The 24,979-nt window shown below is 46.3% G+C and overlaps 1 protein-coding gene and 1 long non-coding RNA gene across 2 annotated transcripts in view; one reads left to right on the top strand and one right to left on the bottom strand.

The window, feature by feature from the left end:
* The window catches only part of LOC144756279 (uncharacterized), a 385,761-nt gene that overhangs the window by 76,291 nt on the left and 284,491 nt on the right, over positions 1-24,979 (bottom strand). Inside the window, exon 3 of the long non-coding RNA XR_013595109.1 lies at positions 6,198-6,275. This is a non-coding gene — a long non-coding RNA (uncharacterized LOC144756279). The remainder of the gene's footprint in view (positions 1-6,197; positions 6,276-24,979) is intronic.
* Positions 1-24,979, top strand: part of LOC144756278 (uncharacterized) — a 411,513-nt gene that overhangs the window by 118,779 nt on the left and 267,755 nt on the right. The gene's annotated exons all lie outside the window — the stretch shown is intronic.

Here is a 24,979-nt window from a genome sequence, read left to right as displayed (position 1 = left end):
TCCCTTAACCAGTTTAGACGGCTCCTTAAATATTTCTGGGCGCCCTAGTGAGACTGCAACCTTTTTGACATAGTTTAGCCACGGAATAGATTCCCAATGTTCTAAACTGAGACAGTCCCTCAGGATCTCGTGGTTCACATCCACTTCTGGATTCAACCAGACCTTAATCCACTTTAAAAGGGGTGCGATGGCAATCCGATCTTCTAGGTATTCCACCCCACATTCTTGGTGAACTATAAAACCTGCAGTCGATTGTGGTACAGATAAAATAGACTTTAAACATTTGACCTTTGCCACCTGTAACAACTTAACGTTCTTAAAACCCCATGAGTCTGCGCCATACATTGCTATGGAAACACATTTTGCGTCGTATACCTGTAACACTGCCTGTAACTGTTTTACCCCCAGTTTACGGGAAAAACCAAGAACAGCAGAGATAGACCGAACAAATGCATTTCTTTTCTCGGACAGTTGAGGGAGCCAGGTAGAACTTTCATCAAAAAACACCCCAAGGTATGGAAATCTGGTTACCCTAGATAACCTATTCCCATTACAGTGGAGTGTCATCAACTTCCTGTGCCTGCCCTTTGTGCCCACTGCCATAACGTGAGATTTGGTGTAATTGACGCTAAGATCCAGAGAGGACATGAACTCATAAAAAGAATTTAAAAGACTTTGTAGACCTACTGAGGTGCGCGCTATAAGTGCGGCATCGTCCGCATATAATAGTGCGGGAAGGGGAAACTTGCCTGCCTTTGGGATGTCCTTACAAACTGCTCCCAGGACACTGGCTAACTCATTAATATATAAGGTAAATAATAAAGGGGCTAAAATACAACCTTGCCTGACCCCATTAGTTATACCTATCTTACCCGTGCAATTCCCCTTACGATAATATCTCACTGTGGCTGTGAGGTCTCTGTGAAGGTCAGCTAGAAAGTATACTATATTTTCGTCAATGCCCATCTTAAGGAGCTAGCCCCAAAGGCCGAGGACAGGTCCATAAATGCTATGTACAGACAACCTTGCTTCGCTATGGTATACTTTCCAATCAGTAATTGAAGATTGAGGCTCTGATCTATCGTACTACGCCCCTTTCTAAACCCATACTGTAAAGCTGACAGGGAGTTTGTTTCCTCAAGCCAATCAGATAGTTTACACAGGACCACTCTGCCTAGAACCTTCACAGCGGAATATATAAAGGAAATTGGGCGGTAATTACTCGGCTCTCCTCTATTACCTTTTTTAAAAATAGGTACGATTACCGACTTCGACCAGGTCGCTGGGATGCCAGATTTAGACATTCTGTTAAATACATTTGATAAAACTTTGGACCATATTGCTATATTAGATTTAAAAAGGTTGGCTGGTACGCCATCAGGGCCAGGGGCCTTATTACTTGTCATTTTACTGATGGCTTCAGCCACCTCACCCTCATTCACTACCAAAGTATATGGGTGACTAACCCCCAAAGTTGGATCGTCGATCCCTGTAGGTACATGTTCATAAACTGATTTAAAATGGGTGAGCCACTTGTCTTCCTGAATTCCACAGTCTAAAACATTGTTGCTCGAGTCAACAAAGTAGGGTTGATTAATCACTGCCCAGAATTTGGCGCTGTTTTTTATCACGTCAATAGAAGTCAATTCTGCCCAGGTATCTTCCCTGATCTCCCGTCTCCTCTGTTCTACTGCTGCTTTATATGCTTTCCTTAGCAGTGCCGCACGTTGTCTATCAACAAGCTTGCATTTCAAGGCCTCCTTCAATTTACGGTTAGCTACTGAACAGTTGTGGTTGAACCAACCGACTGACCCTAAATCTTTAACTTTGCCAGGGTGTGTTAGGTCAGACATGATCTGGTGACAGACCTTTTGGTATGCCTCCACTACCTCACTATCCCCAGCTTCCTTATCCATGTATATACGCAGCTCCTCCCCTCTACTATTGGAGAGGTTACCTTGGAAATCCTCAGGGACAATTTTACACCATTTAATTCTACGAGCCTGGTCTGTTGCACGAATGTCTAGTTTGTCAACCCTGTTCAAATGTGTCTCAGATCTGCTAAGGACACCTCTAGCACTTAAAAAAACAGGGTTGTGATCACTGAAATGAGACCAGACCGAAGAATAATCTGCTATGTTACTACCTAGTGTTAAACTTGTGAAAATGAAATCTATAGTTGACCCACTACCATTTCCCTTAAAAGTAGTTATATCCACCTCATCCCCCGTGGGTAACATTAAACCATTTTCAGCCAAAATGTATTCCAATAGGATTCTCTGCTCCGTATGCTCGAAGTGAGCTTCACTCTGTTCAATGGGGGCGAAAGGATCATTGGACAGACATTTATCTGGGCATCTATGGATATTAAAGTCCCCCAGTAATATTATGTGGCATTCATTCTCCGACAGCTCCTTATAATCTGTTAAAAAGGAATGTAACGCTGTCAGGTTACTAGTTGAGGTGGCTCTATCAAAAGAATTATACAAATTAATGATTAAGACATTATATGCCCCTTTACGGGCAATTTTAACTACCAAACAGTAGGGGGAACCTGAGGCAATCACCGTGTGTGTTCCAGAAATATTAGCTGCCACTAGGGTTACCAGTTCCCCCCTCGCTCTTCTTCTAGTGGTAGCGACTGCCGGGAGAGAGTAGGTAATGTATCCATCCAAGGAGAGTATATTCTTTGTATCCCACGTCTCTTGTAGGGCAATGATGTCTGCAGTGCCTATAAATTCCCTCCAAATGGGGTCATCAACTTTGTTCCTCAACCCATCGATATTCCATGTTCCTACCTTAATGTATTTATTATCTCTAGGAGCTTCCATACCCGCTGATTGGCTATTTAGGCTAATTACTAAATCCCTACCTTTGCCTAGCTCATGGACAACAGGAACTGATACCCTGGTGTCCACACTTAAGACCCCGATCTCTGAGGCCATATTTACGGGTGAGACAGGGTTGGTCCTATTTCCTTTATCATATCCCGGCGCTTTGCCCGCCTGTTGTCAATCCACCCAACCCAGGTCGGACAGGCAGTCATACTGATTTGTCGTTGGGATGTTACCAAGGTTATCTAGTGGATAGCGAGCTTTGGCATAGTTGTATGTATGACCAGCTAACATGCCATTGCCCCTAAAGCTATCTGCGTGGTGTCTATTGTCATGATTATACCTACCTCTTCTTCTCTGAACTAAGTTCCACCCCTCCTCACCACCCCTGCCCCAACTATGGGAATTCATTTCCCTATGCACCTCTTGTCTTATTGCTCCTCTATGGTGATTTGAATCTTTAAACCAACTCCATCTGTTATCCTGTTGCTCATTGGGCATATACAAATAGGACAAGGGCCTAGCCGTGACCAAAGTACCATTATTACTATGAGGATTCCTCCGACAGATGTATTCCGCGATGCGGGAGTCCTCAAAGGTCACTACTATGCAGTCCCCCTGTGTTCTTTTCCTATTATATCCTACCCAAGGCGTTCTCTCAACCATTAAGATGTTGCTACAAAGATTTGGGGGTAAAGGATAATTATTAGTCAACCAATGGCATACCTTATTTTTAAGCGCATGAAAGGTTTCTGTATTTGGGGGGACCAGTTCCGTTACCCCCATCAAAACGATCACATACGAACAGGCATCTGGCAGTAGGTGAATATTTCGCAGTGTCAAGTTTTTTTGAGGGGGGCTGAGTCGGGTTTTGGAGTTAAGATAGCGGGACCTATTGAGTTAGCTTGGTCAATGGGCTTATTTAATGTGGGGGTTTGGGTGCTCTCTTTATTAATCGCGCGATTAGGGCGATTTATTGCTGGGTTTTTGGGCGTCTTATTTTTTACCACTGCTATGCTCTTACCTGCAGGCCGGGATTTACTGGCTATAGTGGTGGCATTGATGGTCCTGTAGGCATAGTTGCTATCATGAAACCTTATGTCCTTGTGTATGTCATGAAGCCCTTTTTCAATGCCATGAAGCCTAGCTTCTAGGGGTGCGAGTAGGGTTTTAAGAATTTTGGTTATGGTGCAGCCTATAGGCTCCTCCTCCCCATTAACCACCCCTGATATGTCAGCCCTCAACCTGTTGGCTATACTACTATCCTCTAGAATGTCAGCCAGGGAATTATCCAGGATGGTGTCATTGATGATATTCAGGGGTAAACTAGCGACCTCAGATGGTGCTACTTCCACCCAGATTTTCTGCCCAATTGATTCATTACCAGGATCTCTTGACTCTACCGATCCACCCCTCTCATTTAAATCAATACTAGTATTCCCGGCTGTGATAACACGAGCTTCCTTGGCTCCAATGGTGTTAATATTTGGGAGCTTACGTTTAGGGATTGCCCCATCCCGCTTCCCCCTCTTTTGTTCATTTGTAGTCACTACCTGGGGGTCTGCCTGAGAGTGTACCGGGTTAGACTCCGACCTGGTCCCTATAAGGTCATGAGCCTGAACCTGGGGGTTAAGGGGTAATGGGTCTCGTGAGCCTGACTGGCTACAGTTCACATAGTGAATATCAGCAAGGACCTGCACAGGATTGGGTATGTGTGAAGAAGTATCAGGGGTGCGAGCTAAGCCAATAAGACCCAAAGACGATCTTTTGGCTAATGCCAGATCCTGGGAAACCCTTCTCACCATAAGTACAATCCCTTGATCAATCAAGGAGTTAGTACGCACAATAAAATCGTCTAAGGTGTCAGTCAGTTTTTTGCCACCCGCCGCTGCCATACTTCTAGTTTCGCGGCACTCCATGCTCCTCACCAAACAGGGGGAGGAAACAGCAAGATCCGCGAACACTAGGCTCTCGTGGGGATTTCACTGGGATAACAGCTAATCAGCTCAGGATACCCCTAACTGGCGTTTAAAACTAAGACAGGCAAAAAAACACTTGGACAGCAAAAGAATAACGACCACATTCTCGGGAGAGCAGCCAAGAGCTAAAAGCCTTGGCCCAGTCCAGTCTCTTCCGGCCTCTAACGGCCGCAGACGGTCCCGCCCTTGTCCCGGGCTTCTCCCACGTGCTCCCGCGCAGCGGAAGTAGACACCACTATTATAGGATAAGTATGATGCGCAGGGGGCGGGGCTAGCAGGGAGAGCGGGCCAGGTGATGTAGATTGGCCAGGCAGGGACTCCTGGGAAATGGAGTCCCTGCGGAACGCTCGCAGCCCTGCACAGATGCCCCAACACTCCTCAGGCTACACAGCTGCTGCACAAGTTCCCCGGCGACTTCACCCGCGAAGCGGGACCTGCGATGCGGGTCCGGCGAGCATTAGGGCAGAGGACATGACAACAGCCCAGAACAAGGTGTCCAGAAGCAAGGGTCCGTGAGGCACAACGTCCAGCCAGCAAAGACTCATGTCACTGAAGATAGAAACTGGAAAACAGCAGGAATGAATACCAGATGAAAGTATAAGAGGCAGCAATACAAAAACACTCGTTTAGAAAAGGCAATTGTGCTCCTTATAACAGGGTATCCCAAGGTAGAAGAACAGGCAGAATGACAAAGGCAGTCAACCATATTAAAGGCAGAACTGAACATGAACGCCGCTGAGGTTACTGGAAGTTGGACAAAACAAATTCTCAAGGTGACAGAAAGCATAGCAGGGACTGGCAGGTCATAAGGTGACGAGACGTTCCCCATTTTCCCAGGATGGTCCCAGTTTTTCGAGAAGTGTCCTCGTGTCCCGACACTTTTCTCCAGGTGACTCAAATGTCCCCGTTTTCAAACAGTGTCCCGGTTAAACACAGAAATGTCCCTGATTTTCATTGTTCCGGTTGAGTATGCGCTCGCATGCTCCCTTTGCACTGGCGTTTGCTAGCATGTGATGTTTTATTGATTTTTGGCAAATATATGCTATAGTCCTCAAAAGGTAAATGTAATAAGAAGTACTAATGCTGCTGTGTAAAGGAGAGGGGTGCTTCACCTCGTTCTGTGGAGGGAGCTGTCATTGTAGTCCTTTTTCTAAGTCTATGACAGCTGTCAAATATACCTACTTTTATGTCAATGGTTACTGCAAACCGTAGTCCTTCTTCTATGTCTAAGACCTGTCCCCGTTTTGTTTTGAGAATCTAGTCACCCTAGCAGATCAGGAAGAGGACGACCAGAAGTGTAGAATGGTCACTGGTGTGTTTTTTTTTTTTTAACGTGCCAGTATGCTAGTAAGTCAATTGAAGGAATTAAAACTTAAATTGTTACCTTGTTGAAGAAAGTCCCTTGGTTGATGCTTGAAATTTAAAAGTAGGAAAAAGCTGAAGTGCCCAAATCGTCGCCAATCTGTAGAGAAGTAAAATGAAGATGAAGTCCAACGTAGGTTCTTGAAGAATAAGTATTTATTGATAAGATGGTACAGGATGGAAGTCAAAGGTATAAGATGTTAAGAATGATACAAACCCCACCAGGAGCTGTCTCCTTACAGCTCAGTCCCAAGCTCCCAACTGAACTCACACAGCTAGGAACCCAACATTCTAATGTGTCATCATGGATACCAACATTCCACATGGTGACAGCAGAGGATAAGCAAGAAGGATGAGTAGCAATCAATAAGGTACATCAAATAAGGATGTCTTATGTGAGGGGTTAAAAACCCTCCCTGCGCTCGCCTGGGAGGGTTCGCAGAGCAAGCTGATGACTGCAGTACATCCTTAAGATACACAAATGTAAGGTGGCATCGCCCTACTGACGTCATCTCGGCTTGAAGGGCCATCCATGCCGGGCCTGCATTCCTTACCTGTATTTTTTTTTACATTTGCTTATGAGGTGTTTCCTGTTATTTACAACACCTTCCTTGCCGCCGCCTGCTCTCATGGAGTCGGGAATCCGGCCGCCACTCTGAACAGCTACTCTGGCAAACATCTGCTCGGGAGACAGCACCATTGTGTTGTTTTAAAGTAGCAGCGCGCAGAGGCCCTCCTCTCTTTCTGCAAGAGCTTGTGCTTGAGATGTGAGTGTAAACCTTATACATGCCAGGTGAAATAAACACAATATATTACCTGGGGTACAGCGAGTGAAACCATGAGGGCTTAATATCTATGAAATGTAATACTTTTTTAATAGAAGAAGGTCTAATTTTTATATATTTTATGTTTTATTATGCTGTTACCCATAATGGTTGGGTTAATGATACGTGATAATGGGGGGTGTGGCCAAGAGTATGACCGGGTAAGACGTGCCCGACATCGGCTCCGGCGAGTACTATCGATCCTTCTGTAATCCTGGGCCATAAGGGCAATACATTGATCACCACACGGCACATTTAGGGTCCGGAACCCCCCTGGCAGTGAAAGACCCCTGAGGAAAGAGCCGCGATCTGTCTTTTAAGACCGAAGCGGCTCCAAGACGGAAGATCACAGAAGTCCCAAAATGGCGGCCGCCATCTCCGCCCGAGTTCCGGAGTGATGTGCCTCGCTTGGTCCCTGAGGGACAAATAGGGGAACAGCGGTGGTGGGACTACAGCACCACCTGTGACGGCGGAACGCTGTGAAGGGCTGGATCTGGTAGGAAGAACAAAGACCCTCCGGTTGTCTCGGTGGGCTGACCCGACTGCACCGGGGGAGAGCGGCCCGAGAGAATCCGGCGCGACGGCGGACTAGGGCAGACTAGTGGGACCGGAGCCCTGCGGAGGCCAGCTGGACCGGCTGACAGGAGAGGGCCCTGAACTGCGTCTGGCTGGCGATCCTGAGGGTCCAGATACCGGCGGTGAGTGAGAGTGCCCGGGGTAGCGGCTGGGGACCCTGCGAAGACGCTGATGCCCTGAGCGGGCCTGTACACCCTGGGAAGCCTGCGCCATGGGGAGAGGTGAGGCGGAATACCCAGCGACCGCCGGGACACACCGCTTGGTCCCCGAGGATAGTGGGAAAGGCCCGAATTGCGGCCTACGTTCAAGAGTCGGACGCCCCCCCTCCGGGGAGAGAGCGGGCAGGGCTGCGGCCTGGGGGTGAGGCCTGGCACTGACTGAGGGCCGTGACGGGGCCGCGCTTGGTCACACCTGCCCCCCGCCTCTCGGGGTGCCCGCGCTCCCTTAGGCCTCGGAGGCTTCTGCTCCCCCCTCGCACCCCATCCAGCCCAACCGAGGAGACGGACCGTGAAGAGGAGGAATCCACCGGACACCCGTGGCCTGCCCCCTGGTAGGGCCTTTACAACGCCGCCCTCTCTGGCGTGAAGTACACCCTACCACAGAGGTGAGGTCGGATCGTCGGAGGTTGAATCCGAGGGACCACTCGACCTGACACCGGGGCCCGGAACCTCAGTGGTGGCCCATCCTTACCGCTGGTGCCCGAGACTGCCTCCAGCACCTGGGCCAATTGAAAATGACAAGAGACAAAACAACCAAAACACCCAGACAGGCCAAAATGGACAAATTCACTACGCCACACCAACCACCGACCCTAGACACCCAGCTGCGAAGCGGAGACATGGAGACCCTCCTGCACGCTATCAGGGACTCGCGACAGGCCTTGGAGGGGAAACTAGGGGAAGTCAGCACGGAGGTCTCGCTCCTGCGCCAGTACATGAGGAACATGGACGCTAGGGTGACCGAAACAGAGACGAGAATAAGCGAGGCTGAGGATGGGCTGCGGGACCTAAGGGGCGACCTCATGACACTCCAGACCACCACTAAAGACCTTCAATGAAGGGTGGATGATGCCGAAAATAGGGCAAGACGAAACAACATCCGCTTCATGGGATTTAGAGAAGGAACTGAGGGGTCAAACACGGCGGCTTTCCTGCACAAATCGCTCCGGGACACCTTCCCTGCGGAAAAGTTCTCCACCTGTTTCGTGATCGAGCAAGCACACAGGGCAGTGCAGGCAAAACCCCCCCCCCCGGGCGCGGCACCCCGCACGATCATAGCTCGCTCTCTAAATATCCTCGACAGGGACATGATCCTCCAAGAAGCTAGGAAACTGGGGGACATACAAATTGACACTTCACGCATTATGATCTTCCCGGATTATAGTAGAGAAGTGCAAGCCAATAGGAGATCCTTCGTATCTGTCAAACCAAAGCTGCGTGAAAAAGGTATACAATACATGCTACTTTTCCCAGCCAAGCTCAATGTAATCTTTAGAAGAAAAACATACTTCTTTCAGTCCCCAGAGGCAGCATGGGAATGGCTTGAGGAACGTCAGATCCTCAAGCGGACGGAGGAACGAAGACGACGGAGGACCCCACCGAGACAGCAGGGATCGGAACAGGGCAGGATGCTGCGACCGCGGGACTCCCCAGGTCACTGGAGGAATCCACCCACCCTCGGCCAGTCACAGCTCACTAACCGCCCGATACCGGCCGACGACCAACTTCTAGATCCGCAGCCCCGATTGCGCGCTCATACGCTGCCGCTTCCCACAGACCCTGAAAGCAATATGGACTTAGAGTTGCAGAGGAGCATATCGGAGGATGAAAGGATTGTAGAGGATGACGACCACAGCACGACCTCAACTCATCCTCTGGTGGCGGAGATTGTCGCAATGGAACAGGACACCAACATGGAACACTCGCAAGCTGAACTGCCGGACTCGCATTCGTGAAGGAGGAGGGCCCCTTCCCCTCCCCACTACAAGACTACGCATCACTAGAGGGGCGACTGCTACAGGAGCACCTACAAGAAAAAGTAGTGTCCTAAACCTATAGAACTTTGATTAATAATGCCCCAGACCATCTGACAAAACTGAGGGAGACATGGGAAAGTAATTTGGGGCCCTTTGATACTACAGACTGGGAATCGGCCCTTATGCATCCCCGGGAAGTGGCACTCAAATCCAGATTGAGACTTATACAATATAAAATCTTACATAGGATCTACTACGATAGGGCCCGATTGCACAGGATGGGTAGAGCGAGCGACCCGTGTTGCCTGCGATGTGGTCACGACCAAGGGGACTTTTATCATACTATATGGGACTGCCCCCTATTAAGGTGTATTGGGAAAAAGTGACGCTGGAATTGGGAAAGATACTGAACGAGACCCTGCCACAAGACCCAAAATGTATCCTCCTGGGCATACCAGGAGATGTAGATCTCAGCCGTCCTCACTTCATATTCGCAGCCCTGGCCCTGGTTGTAGCTAAACGAGACATCGCTAGGAAGTGGGGATCTGCACAGGGACTACAAAAAGAGGAGTGGAAGACGGGGATGGACCTATACATGGCAGCGTAGAGGGTAACCTATAAAGCTAGGGGTTGCCCTAAAAAATTCAAGAAAGTATGGGGAAAATGGAGAACATATTATGGCATGGATGGGGAGGTTGATCAAAGATCCCAGGTAGATAGACCGGCACCGTGAAGCTGAGACACAGCGAAGAGGCAGTTCCCACTAAACAACGAGAGGGCCTGAGGGATCGAGACTTCTCTGACACAAAGAGTGAGGCAGGAAGGGGTCTCGATGGGCAGACACTGCATGTAATTCCTGATGTACGAGAAGGGTCTGATGGCGATGTAATGTATCCAGCGCAATTGATTGCCTTTATTGCATACCTTGATTGTTTATGGTTTGTTTTACACTGTGCACAAAAATCAATAAAAATACTTATGAAAAAAAAATGATACGTGATAATGTCTTATGATCTTAAGTGATCGCAATAAAGATATGATGAAAATAATTTATAGCAAACAGGAGACAGCAATCCCTGTATAAAAGCATGTCTCTAATTACCTCGTTGCAGGAGAGTTGTGACCACTTAAGTCACCTTCAATTAGGAAATCAAATAACTGCTAAACTGTAATAAGTTAAATGGTTGAGTTTTAATGTCTCAATGCCTTTAACCAGAGCTAGCAGCCAAGGTGAAAGACAGGCCGCAGGGCACAATTGCAGCTCTGGTGTAAACATTCGAAAAAGAGCTGGCTTTTCCTTCTGCTGATCAGCTTTTCTTAAATGAAGTGTGATCAGCAGAAAGAACATATTTAGGGACATGTTTATTTTTTGTATGAGTCAGTTAATTACAGGAAAGATAAAATCACTCGCTCTGCATGTGTCTACATATTCTGAGCTACTGCATTTTTTAAATATGATTTAGATTGAAATGAAATTTAGCAAATTACTACATACTTTGCGCTGTGTTTAATTTTGCAATAGAGCTTTTGCTTTAACTCCTCATGACAGCAACCATACCACACCCTTCAAGATACAGTTGATTTAAGTAGTTTGTGGTAATTGTGATGGTATGATCATTTATTATATGGAATAAGATGTTGGAGTTACCTGACCTTATAAAGGAACTCGCCCTGCGTCCTTGCTCCTCTATTTGTCATGGAACTCCTTGGTGACCTGCAATATCATTAAAATGTATGGCAGTGGGTACTTTATAAGGCAAAACCAAAGGGGAAGATGGACGGAGTGTTGAACAATGCAAGCACTCACCCCAGTCAAATCGTAATTTAAAAATAGTATATGACATGTGTTGTTTTGTTTACCGAGTACATTTTGTCAATGATGTGTTCATCTATATGTTTTTTATTATCAGCCAATAAAGCTTTAGCCTGGAATGTGTATGGCTATCTGTAATGTGACTGTTCTGAGGTGTTCTGCTCCTTGTAGTGAGATGTCTGCAGAGACGGTCTGCTTCAGAGCGTGTTTCTGCAGAAAGTGACACAGGGGCATATTTACAATAAGTGGCGCATCCCTGCATATCAGCAGGGATGTGCCACTTATTAATAATGATAATAATAATAATCCACATTTGTAAAGCGCACAATCACCCGTTAGGGTCTCTAGGCGCTGGGGGCCGTCGGGAAGATTAAGCAAGCTATTGCCCAGAGTCACATGGTGCTGGGCTAACCTGCCGCCGGCGTTGGGGATCGAACCGTGATCCCCAGATTCCAGCGTCAGTCGCCCTGGCCGCGGCGCCACACCTCACCCCTTATTGTGCGCCATGCCTCCGCCACAATGGATGTGCCGCATTTACAATGTGGCGCACCATGAGGCAAAAAACGGCACATATGCGTCACGCATCTGTGCCGTAAAAGTGGCGCATTGCTGGAGTTGCGTCGCAAGCGCGACGCAGCTTCAGCAAGGCTCTAGGGTGCCCTACCCTTCAAATGCTGCGTCAATCCTTACGCCTGCTTCAAGCAGGCGCAGGGTTTTGACGCAGCATGGGCCCCAAAGTGACTGAGTGAAATTTTGTAGATTTCACTCAGCCACTTTTAGGATACCTTCCTGTCCCGAAACCCCCCCCCCCCCCTTTGCGCAGGAACGCCTCCTTCTGATGTAGGGCTTTACAACGTGACGCATCTCCCAGATGCATCACATTGTAAATACCCCGCACCATTGCGCATCTTTTGCGCCACCGCTGCGTCACAAAAGTGACGCAACGGCGGCGTAAAAGAGGCGCAAGGGGCTTGTAAATCTGCCCCTGAGTCTGCAATGAAGTCCAGTATCCTCAGTGAATGTTTCTGCCTGCAGAGAGTAACAGGGACGGTGTCTGTGGTTATAGGTAATGACTGGCTACTATGTCCCCTGCGATAGTCAGTCGTCAGAGGCTGGATCTGAGGTGAAGGAATGCCAGTGATTCCTTCACCCTTGATAAGGCTGCATGTAATCAACAGCTACAAATAGAATGTTAAGTGCAATTTATAGAGCGCACTGACACCGAAGGCTTCCTGGCGCTTTGAGACAAGGTGAGTGACGGGGAAAGCGTGAGTGGCAAGGTTTTAACCAAGGGGAGGAAAGAGGTGGGTTTTAAGCAATTTCCTGAAGCTTAGGAGAGAAGGGGTGGATTTGATGGAAAGGGGGAGGAGATTCCAGAGCCCTGGAGCCAGATGGGAGAAGCGGCGGCCACCGAATTTCTTGGTTTTGGCACTGGGGGTAACTAGTAGGTGACGGTGGGCTGATCGAAGATTGCGCGTTGGTTGATGAGGAGTAATTCAAGATTTAAGAAACGCAGGGCCGGGACAGTAAAGGGCCTTGAATGTAAGGCAGGCCACTTTAAAAGCTGCCCTTTGGCCTATTGGGAGCCAGTGTAATCGATGAAGTACGGGTTTGGCCGATTGCCATCTGGGGGTTTCGTGAATGAGTTGGGCCGCTTGGTTCTGCACTACCTGAAGGCGGTTTGACAGGGATTGTGGGAGACCGTAGTAGAGGGAGTTGGAGAAGTCCAGCCGGGAAAGCACAAGTGCGATGACAACTTGGGTAAGTGCAGCGGGCGGAAGTAGGTGGCGGACTTTGCGGATCTTCCGGAGCTGGTACATGCAAGATGAAATTACCGCGCCCACTTGTGCTTTAAGGGGCAGTTCAGCATCGATAATCACTCCCAGACTCTTTACTGATTTGACCGGAACGGGGGGGGGGGGCCGAGCTCCGCGGGCCAGAACTGCTGGCCCCAATGGGCATGACTGAGTCCAGGAAGGAGGAGCTCGGTTTTCCCGGGGTTTAACTTTAGTTGGTTTTGGTTCATCCAATTCTGGATGTGGATCATAACTGCGTGAAAAGTTTTGATGGCAAGGGGTGAGTTGAGCGGGAGGATGAGCTGTAAATCATCAGCGTAGTTATAGACGATGATGTCCCATTTCTGGAGAGAGCGGATCAAGGGCTGGTGGTATAAGTTGAATAAAAGCGGTGAGAGGGAGGAGCCCTGGGGGACTCCACAAGTCGTGGGGTTTTTTGCTGCAGTGTAGGGGCCTAGACAAACAGCCTGAGTTCTGCCTGCTAGGAAGGACTCAATCCACTTGAGAGCGGGACCCTGGATGCCTGCCTGTCCGACACGGTGGAGAAGAATGTTATGGTCCATCGTGTCGAACGCGGCCGACAGATCCAGGAGCACGAGGGCTTGGGGAGACCCCGCGTCCGCATTCCTCCTAAGTGTGTCCAGGACTGCCAAGATGACAGCCTCAGTGGAGTGGGCAGGTCTGAAGCCGGCTTGGTTGGATTCAAGGTGACAGGAGGATTCAATAAAATTTGACAGCCATCGGGTGACGTGGGCCTCCATTAATTTCGAAAAGTAAGGAAGGAGGGAAATGGGGCGATAGTTCGACGGTTCCAGGGGGTCGGCGCCAGGTTTCTTAAGGAGGGGTACAAGAATCGCCTCCTTGAGAGAGCTAGGAACGATGCCACTGCTGAGTGAGCCATTCAGCAGGGGAAGAATACAGTCAGGTAGATTAATGCAGATACTCCGCAGGGCAGATGGCGGACAGCAATCATTAGGGGAGCCGGATTTCACACGAGTGGCGAGTTCCGCTAATGAGAAGGGGTTCAGGGTGGGGAAAGTGGACAAGGTAGAGGTATTGTGGGTTAAGGTGGCAGGTGGGTGTAACTGGGGTAGGGGAGGTATAGAGTTTTTGATTTTTGTGATCTTTTCCACAAAAAAGAGGTTGAGGGTGTCACATGCCTCTTGAGTAGGGGTCTGGGCGGGGAGGGTTCTATCGTCAGTGGTGAGCTCGTTCATCACTTTGAACACCTCCTTAGATTTGTTGGGCGCAGATGAAATCCTGTTGGAAAAGTGTTCCCTTTTAGCTAGGGTCATAGCAGATTTGTATACTCTGCGCGCAGACATGTAAGATTGCCTGGCTGTGTTGGAATAATCACGTCTCCAGGTACGCTCCAGCTGGCGCGTTTTTAGTTTTTGCTGTTTAAGGTCATCAGAAAACCACCTATGGGAGTTGTGATGCCTAGTGCGGGGGAATCTGATCAGGGGGGCAAAGAGGTCGCTGGCCGACTTCAGCCAGGAACCGATGTCGTGTTCTATTCCTTCGACGTTGTCAGAGGGATTGAAGACTGGGCGGGTGTCCGCCAGAGTGGTGAGGAAGCCCTGAGAGTCATGTGTATTCCATTTTCGAGAGGAGCCGCCAGCCATCAAAGGAGCAAGAGGTCGGCCGACGACAGTGATGGTAGTGTCTACCAAGTAGTGGTCTGACCAGACACAAGGGGATATGGCTGGCGGGGTCAGAGCCAGATTGCAGGTCCAAATCTGGTCCAGAATGTGGCCCTTGATGTGTGTTGGTTGGGTAACCTGTTGATTGAGGTTCAAGCTGTTGAGAGTCTCGAAGAGCTCTGTAGCATGGGAACCGGCGTTAGTGTCATTAAACAAATAGTTTAGGTCACCGAAAAGGGTGAAACTGGGGTGCTGCGTGAGAAGATTGAAAAGTTGTTAGCTCAGGATGGTTGGGAAAGATGGCATAGAGTGTGGAGGCCGGTACAGGAGGAGGAAGGTAAGGACACCGGTATCAGACTCCACACTGATGAGTAAGTTATCCACCTCAGGAAGTGGAAGGGAGAAAGAGGAGAGTGATTTCAGACGTTTGGATATGATGGCTGCCACCCCACCCCCGGGCCGGTCGCCGGGACGATCGGCATGAAGAATGTATTAGTCAGGGGGGAGGGCCGCCAGAATGTCTGGGAGAGACTCTGATGTTAACCATGTTTTCGTGAGCAGGAGTATGTCGGGCTGCTGTCAGTCAACAGGATGAAAATATCTGCATAGTGCTTTACTAGCAAGAGGGAGTTCAAATATGACACCCTGATGGGCGTTGTGTCCCTGGACGGATTGATTGGGGATGTGCATGCACATGGGGAGTGTAGAGCGGGGTGCAAGAGGCCGGCTATATGAATACGGCGGTTGGTGTTGGGAGATAACAGGGGGGCAAGATGCTGTAACTCTCTGAGAGACTGAGAAGAGTATGAAATGGAATGGCCAGCGTGGCAGGCCCTGATGCCCGGTCTGGCGCGGACGGGTGCAGACGGGCTTTCCTTTGGCGCGCAATCAGTGCGCCCGCTGCGCGTCCGAAAAAAGCACATTATTTATGGGGGTGGAGAGGCGGCGTCGGGGGCGTGGCCTCCGTCCTCGACGAGATGGCGGTTGGAGAGAAGTTTGTAGTTCAGGGGCTGTAGCAGCGCTAGATCCACTGCGCGACAGCAAGTAGGTACGGTGAGTGCCTGGTGCAACAAGATAAGGTGACAATAGTTAACAGAAGAAAGTTTTTAAAATGGTTAAAAAACGCTCTCCGTGTCCGCCTCAAGAGCTTTCGTCTGTCTCAGTGCGTGGCGCTTGTACTCAGCGCAATTTAAAGGGCGGCGTGGCCTCACAAAGGGGCGTGGCCTCCGTCTTTGCCAAGATGGCGGTTGGAGAGAAGTTTGTAGTTCAGGGGCTGTAGCAGCGCTAGATCCACTGCGCAACAGCAAGTAGGTACGGTGAGTGCCTGGTGCAACAAGATAAGGTAACAATAGTTAACAGAAGAAAGTTTTTAAAATGGTTAAAAAACGCTCTCTGTCTGGACGAAAGTCCGCTGGGGGCGGTGTTATGTGAGGTGAGTAGGTGTCTGCAGTGAGTGACTGTGATGAGTGGGCGTCTGTAGTGATCGATCAAGCGTGTCTGCAGTGAATCATTTTATATTTGTCAGTTGACTGTGTCTGGGGTCGGTTACTGCCTACAAGGTACGAATGTGCCTAATCAGTGATTGTATCTACGGCAACTACAGAGGCTTCAGTGTGTTGAAGTAATCGGCTAAGCCAGCAGTTCATAACTGTAGTGAGTGACTGCAAGGAATGGCTGTGGGCAAACCACCGACAGGGCTTTGAATGACTGTCTTTAGGTCTCTCCTAGGAACCTGCGAGTGCACACCAGGGTGTTCTGCGCGCTCTGTGCCGCCAAGTTGCAAGCGAGTAATAATTCTTCCTTCTGATGTACTGGAGAACGGCTGGGCTTTCCAGCTATTTACCTCAATAGAAAACATAAAGAACAAGCATTGGCATAGCCAATAGGTCTCGCCTTTGGGACCTTATAAGTATTTAGTTATGCAGCAGATCCCAAAGGCGAGACCTATTGGCTATGCCAATGCTTGTTGACGTTGCCAGCACATATCCACTGTTCATATACAAATGCATGAATTTGTTGTCATCTATACTGGTCCTGTGCAGCAGCCTGCATGCTTCTGTTTTATAGCAAGCACACCATAAAACACCCTATTACAACCAAGTTCAGTGATAGGATATCCCCTTTTGGCTTCCCCACTCCCCTAGTCCAAAATACACACATCTTCATTATTATTGCTTTCCAGCATAACACTTTTCCAATGGCATGGGTCTACAATCCAACATAATTTGTGTATGTACTTAGCATCAAAGGTGCGCCATAGATCCTTTATCCTTTTTTTGGTCTTGCCAAAGACAACTCGCATGCGCTGTTGCTTGCAATGATTTTGTTTACTGCAAGTGGCTTGGAGTCTGCCCACTGCTTACCATTTGTTGGCGGCATTGTCACCCTTATTTGCGGACTACAAATTGGCCAGTTTCACTTGATTTTCTTCCCGGTTGAGCATTGACCAAGTACTGATTGCTTCATTTTGATTAATGTCGTTTGCAGTTTGCTCTGTGATTGAGATACTATTTTTCATTTCTTCTCTCCTGGTCTTGTTTCTTCCTTCCCTCCCCCATTGTCCGTGTTGATTTTACCCCTCCCACATCCCTGTTGTTTGAGTTGCCTTATTATAACATGGCTAAAAGACATTGGCAAAGCCAATAGCTCATGCATATACACTCCTATTGACTTTATCAGTGTTTGTTACACTTGAATGTCCCCTACATCAGCCTCTTCATTGTCTTGGTTTTCTGTACAAAGTGCATATATATAGCATCAGTCCAAAAACAGCCATAGTCGGCCTTTGTTTCGCAGTGGCTCCAATAATACATTCAATCTCACAATTTTGTTTCCATTTGTGAAATTCCACGTCCATTTTCACCCCAAATATGGGACATTTTCTACCCTTAGTTGAAGTCTAAGGCGTGTGGCGTGGTCATTGGAAGGCACCTGGGCTGGGACTATGCCACAAATACCAACAAGATAGGGGATAAGTAACCTGAAGAACGACTGTGTTCTCCCAGAGAGTTTGCTGTGGTCCGAGCAAACTGCTCGTTTGTGCCATGTGTGTCACTGTAGACAAATGGAATCACCGCATCATGCATGTGGAGTCAAAGTGCAACTCCAGCCACTGTAAGGCAAATGAAGACAACAAAAGCGTTGCACAGAATTTACACGTTGATGGTCGAAAATCTGCTGGTCAAGCAATACATAAAGGTACCGTGCTGCCACAGAAGACAAAATTGTACAGTGCGTGAACTGTTAAAGTTGAAAGCAGAATCAATCTGGTTTATGAAGTGCAGGTGCTGATAATCATTAACTTGCAAAATAATGCTGCCAACAGAAGCGATGCAAGGTGGAGAACAAACAGATGTTACAAAATGCAAATTGGTATTTAGATTAAAAGAAATAAATGACTTACTGAATGCTCTGAAGAGTCATCATAATACCACACTCGGTGAAGGTTGTTCAAAAAGAAGTGTTCAGCATTGTGCTTAAAAAAACATCTATATCTGAAGCGATCCGTTCACAAAGTTGTCTAGTGGGGCTGAGAACAACTTCACAGGTGATCAGAAAATAAGGAGGTGAGACTGACACTCGTAATAGGGACATTTTTCAGATGGCTGTAAAGAAAGTCACGTTTCCAGCTCTCATTCAGGATGAGTCAGAGGACAGCACATCACAAGATCCCACACATGAGTTGCAGACACCCAGTCACAGGGATCCACCCGAGGTGTCAGTAATGTTCCACACTGGTCATCAGTGCTGCTACGTTCCTGAAACCACCACCTTACGATACCACCAAAAAACAAAATATTGGTGATAGATGGTCTGCCTGGATAGAGACATTTGATGATTTCATTGATGCACTTATAGAGATGGATATCGAAAAGATTCTCAACTATCTTAAAAATTTTGCTGGTGATGGTGTGAAAGAAGTCATAAATGAAATGCCGGGAACTGAAAAAGAAATTACATATTGTCTGATTAAAGAAACACTGAATAACAGTTTAATCCAGTGCCAAACGTTGATTACGAAAGATACATTTTTAATCATGAACACCAAAAAGTTGGTAAAACCCTTAATGAATTTGTGGAGAGCCTTGATACGCTCATCTAACTCTGTAAGTTCAATTAACTTAATTATGAAGAAGCTATGCGACTTGGAGTTATTAATGTATGCTTGTCAGGTTCATTCAGACAGCAAATGCTGAGAGAAACTCTTAGTCGGTTACGAGATTTGATGGCTGCCAGAGCTGAGGAACATGCTGAAAGACAAGCTGCTGACATGGAGGCAGGAGGTGCCCAGTGTGAATCAGTCATGAGCATAAAAAGTAAGCCAAAGCAAAACACTGAAGGACACAGTTTGTAAAGCAAAAGAAAAAGCAAGTGCGTCAAAGCGTGAAGACTAAATGGCCTCCAGAACATATCAGAGGCAATGTTAGACACACGCCCATAAGGCTAATTGACATTGAATTAAGTCGATTGTCATCTAAATCATCGTCAAACAGTCCACCACAATGTACAGTGAAAGTGAGGAAGATGCTCGTGCCATGTCAGTGTTAACCTCAGAAAAACATGGGTATGTCGGACTATCTGAATGCGAAGAAAAATGTCAGTCAAAGAAAAGTCGACATGCTAAAGCACCAAAGTCTGCTTGATACCTTTCATCAACAACAGTGGCACATCAATAAGAGTAATGCCTGAAGAGAAATATAATAAATTGTCTCCATTGCCTCGACGTATGCCATCGAAAACCAAAGTGTATACTTGGGCTGCATTGATGACCATAACAAGTCAAGATTCCTTTATAGGGGCATTGAAACACAAGAAAACAATGGTGCACGCTCCTATCTATGTGCTTCAAGGTACAGTGGCAAGTGCTTCTCTGCTCAGTTTCAGGACTACTACAGATATGGGACTGATTTCTGTGAATTACAATGCTCACCACAAATTAGTTAATCAATTGCCTTCATTGTTTTATGGTTTGGGGAAATCTAAAGACTAGCTGGTAGATTCATCAAAGACCCGTTTTGCGAGTCTTTAATAGCGATTCATAAGGAATCGCTATTAAGGACTTGCAAAACGGGATTCATGTAGGAATTGCAATATATATTGCGATTCCTACATGTTCCTTATTTGCGATTAGCAAATTTCTAATCGCAAATAAGGAATAACTCCCCATGCATTCCTATGGGCCTATAGGCCCATAGGAATGCATAGGGAGTTATTCCTTATTTGCGATTAGCAATTTGCTAATCGCAAATAAGGATGCGATTTCAAGGGTGCCAGGGGTGTCCAAAGGACACCCTGTAACACCCCTGAAATGCAACATTACACAGGTGTTGCGCGCACACATGTCCAAAGGACATGTGTGTGTGTAACATGCAACAGAGAATAATGCACTAAAGTGCTTTTTTCTATTTTTTTCTCTATTTACCACAAAGTCGGACTTCGTAGTAAATAGCGGCCAAATATTGCGAATTCGCAATTTTTAAATGTTTCATGAATGGCATTTAAGGAATCTCTAATAGAGATTCCTTAAATGCTACTCCTCGCAAATTTGCGAATTCTTTAATAGCGATTTTTGCATTTGGGATGATGAATCCCAAATGCAAAAATTGCACTTGCAAAGGGCCAGATTCTGAGAATCTGGCCCTTTTACGAGCGCATTTCGCTTGATGATTCTGGCTGTATGAAAGCAAAGTTACACATTATTGACGATGCCCCTCTTGTTAATAAGCAACCTAGCCTAGTTGCTTTTTATTTACAAGAAGCTGTTTAAAAAGAACTTGAATGCTTCTCCCATAGTAGCCATGCCCTAAACAAGACACTGAAGGAGCTGTATGCATATACGTTGATATGTGCAAGGCAAACAAGGTAACTGAATGAGAACAACCTCCAAGTTCACATATTGCTGACATGATAACCCAATTTAATAGTGCAAAGGTATTCTCTCGCCCAGATTTAAATAAAGGTTAACATCATTTGGAACTCAACGAAGATTGCAGCTATATTACAACCTTTTCTATACTTGTCAGTCTGTTTCAATATAAAATACTCAGTTTTGGTGTGTCAATGGCTGCAGAAGTTTTCCAAAACATCATTGGAAGTATCATACAGTCAGTAGTAAATGCATTCAACTATAGCGATGAATTATTGATTTTCAGAGCTATCCAGAAGGAACACGATAAAGCCCTCACCCAAGTATGTCCCTTACTGACTGATGCAGGCCTAACTTTGAATGCAAACAAGTATGAGTGCCACAAGACAAAGTTAAAACTATTTGACCATATTTTTCTGATGGGTGAATGCCACCTGATCTTGCTAAAGTACAAGGCTGATCCCCCACAAGATGTTTCTATGATACATTAATTCCTTATCATGGCCTGTTACTGTTCAAGATACACACAAAACTTTGCTACCACAAGTGTTCCCTTATGAGAGTTAACCAATAAGAAAGTTTCATTCAATTGGTCACAAGAATGTGAGAGAAGTGTCAAGACATCAAACAAGCCATTTAAACTGCTACTGAAATGACCTATTTCAATCCAGAGCTTCATAGGGATTATTGTTGACCCTAGCCCCGTTGGGTTAGGCCATATCCTTGCACAGCACAGCAGACACCCCCATGCTCGAAGGCATATTGCGGCATATGCCAGTGGAAGTTTGCCCAAAAAGAAGAAGCTTAATATCAACCCAAGTTTGGCTGTGGTATGGGCTTGTGAACATTTCCATGTATTCCTGTATGGAAAGCCTTTTACACTGGTAATTGATCATTAAGATTAATTGACTAACTCTGGCAATCCAAAAGCCAAGATGTCTCCTTGCATTCAACGGTGGGGACTCAGATTACAAGAGTATCTAAAACCTGATGACTACTTTTCTAGATTGCCTATACAAAGGCAGGGTAGTCCATTCAAGATGGCTGAGACCTACATTAATTTCTTTGTAAAGCCAAATACTCTAGCTACCATATTGTTAACCCAGATCATTACTTCCACAAGCCATAATAGTGGCATGCTGAAGTTGAAATATATAATTCCATATCATTTGTGGAAATAAAATGCTCGACCTCTCACCAGTGATGGTGAATACCACAAGTACAAAAACTTTAAAGGTGAACTGTCTATAACTCATGAGTGAGTAATAGTCAAGTCAAGTCAAAAACCACTTTATTCGATTATTTAAAATCATAAAAGTATGCTGTACAAATACCAAGAACATTAAAAATATCATTTAAAAAGTAAGATATACAAAGTAAAAATACATTTTTTGCATCAAGTAAAACACATATCATCAAACCCGTGTTAAGGCAGTTAATAAAAATACAACATCGAAATGTTAAGAGGATTCAAGATCTAAAATTGCTTTCTGTCTACTCTCTTGCTTCTAACAGACGCTGCAAGAAAACTTGCAACACAAAATATTGTTAGTGGGGATTCTAACAATTGTAGAAACAATAAGGCAGCTTTACACTGGATGAAATTCATCTTTTTCAGCAATGGAAGAATAAACCGTTTCCTGGCATCTTTGTACAATGGGCAAAAAAATCATAAAGTGCATAGTGTCTTGCGGGTAAAAATCATCGCATTTACATGGGGCAACATCTTCCGGTCTACTCCACCCCTCCCGATCCCATAGTACTGTGTAAATTTGATTAAACCGAAATTTCGTCAATAACCATCTATGGAAAGAATTTGTCACGATGGTCAAATAAGGTGACGTTGCTATTGACGGGGTGACCAAAACATGGCCCCTAACCAAAGGTTTGCACAGTTCTACACCTTCCCGTTCTGCCTCCCTTAATTTAATAAAGTTAATTTTTACCCACTCAAGATCTGCCTTACAAAGAGATTCCGGGTTAGAAAAGATCTCTGGTCGCCCCAAATAAGTTGCTACCGATTTTATGTACGACAACCAATCGATTTTGTACATATTATCGAGCATAATGCAGTCCTTTAAGATCTTATGGATTAGGGAGAGGTTCGGGTTTAACCAGGTTTTAATCCATAGCAGCATTGGGGCAATTTTTATTATGTCTGCTAGATAACCAATCCCCAATTCTAGATGTACAGAGTGGGTGGCAGTAGATTGAGGGAGGCCAAGGAGGGACCTTAAGAATTTGTTTTCTTCAATTTGGATAGCGTCTGGTTTAGTATAACCCCAAATTGAGGACCCATACCTTGCGATGGAAATAGTCTTGGCTTTGTAGATTATTAGAATTGCTTCACAAGGTTCCCCCCCAGCCTTTTAGCAAAGCCTAGCACTGCAGCTGAAGAATTTCTCACACAGTTTACCTTCATTGAGAGTTGGGGGGACCAAGAACCCTTGTCATCAAAAACTACTCCCAAGTAGGTAAATACCTTCACCCTGGTGATTACTTCACTACCACAAAAAAAGGTCTTAACTTCGTTTTTTGAAGGCTGCAGAGACATCACGTGCGATTTGCTGTTATTGACTACCAGATCCAGACTTTTCATAAAAGCCCCAAACGAGTCCAGCAATCTTTGCAGGCCCAATGGGGTTCTGGCCAACAAAACGGCGTCATCAGCGTATAGGAGTACCGGAACCGGTGTACCTCCCATACGCGGAATGTCTGGGGTAGCTAGTAATAGGTTTAGCTCCAATGAGTTAATGTATAATGTAAATAACATAGGGGCCAAGATGCATCCCTGACGCACCCCTCTGCCGGACTTAAAACTGGACGTACATTTCCCCTCAGTTGTCATCCTGATTGAGGCGTTCAGTTATTTGTGCAGCTCGGCTAGAAAATACACAAGGGGCCGATCAAGTCCCATTTCCAGGAGCATAGTCCACAGCTTTGACCTATTAACAAGATCAAAAGCTGTGGACAAGTCCATAAACCCCACGTAAATAGACCCCCTAGCAGCCTTGGTGTACTTAGCTGTTATTAAGTGTAAGTTCAAACATTGGTCCTCCGTACTTCTCCCAGCTCTAAAACAATATTGGGTTTCAGACAAACCATATTGGGCGTCAGACAGAGTGAGTAATACTGCAAGGGTTGAGAATCCTAATGCCGGAGAGTTTAGGACAAGAAATGAGTGAAGTGGTTCACAAAGGACATTGTGGTATTGTTGCCACCAGGAGAGCTCTCTGAGATAGAGTTTGGTTTCCATATTTAAATGAGAGGGTAGAAAAGGAACTCAAGGCCTGTCATCTATGTTATGGCACCTCCAACTAGCCCCCAAGGAAAGCATGGTGCAGTTTTGTTCCCGAGGGTACAGTAGTCAGGTTTTGACACAAGCCCTTAAAAGGGTTAACTCCTTTTCTAAGTAGAAATCGCGGAGAGCCGCACCTATGATAGGGTGTCGGCTCCTGAAATCTCGCCGCGCTTGCCGAGATTTCAGGAGCCGACACCCTATCACAGGTGCGGCTCTCCGGGATTTCTACTTCGAATTGGGTCATTACTGGACCTGTGGCGGACGGAGAACACGATTGATTACGAAACCTTGGAGGTCCTCAACGTGGGAGTACGGTTATATGCGGCACTGGATTCATATTTGAACCTCTCTGAAGACTCTATGATCTGGTTAAACTTAATGTTAACCCTGCTTTGGGGCTGTTATTAGTTTTTGGACCTGGATTCTATAATACGAATAAGAACTACTTGAGACGACGACTAACAAGGCTCAATTTATGCAGTCATTAAGGATACCACTTTGTGACGGTACAGATTATTGCGCTGAGCCTTATTCAATTCAACTATCGAGTCCAGCCACTTGACTTTGCAAGTATTCGCCCTGACGAAGTTCCCAAAAGGCAAAAAGAGGAACGAAACGCGTTGGCTGTGCCTATGCTCCATGAAAATATTTTTTGAATAAAGAAGAATTTATGTAAAAATTACTACTGATACTGACTTTATTCGAGTGCACCTTCCATTCTGTTTTTGTTTTCTTCTTTTTCTGTTTGCTATTTTTCCTCTACTCATTTAAAGATGGAGAACTTTTCCTGTAATTCATGAATTTTGCTCTCTAATTGTCACCTTTCATTCCATTTTTAATGCTTTTTCAAGGAGGACACGGAGGCGGTTTCCGAAAAGTTGTTATATAATAAAGTTGTGGATTATTTGATCGCCTAACAGTTCAAGGATAGGAGAGGTAGCCCATCCAGGGCATAATTGTTTAATTGTTTTACTTGTATCTCTTTGGTATGATCGCATACAAGGCCCATC

Source organism: Lissotriton helveticus, chromosome 5_1 (assembly GCF_964261635.1).
Source record: "Lissotriton helveticus chromosome 5_1, aLisHel1.1, whole genome shotgun sequence".
Lineage (NCBI taxonomy): Eukaryota > Metazoa > Chordata > Amphibia > Caudata > Salamandridae > Lissotriton > Lissotriton helveticus.
The sequence above is the reverse complement of the archived record's forward strand: the minus strand, read 5'-3'. Positions and strand labels throughout refer to the sequence as shown.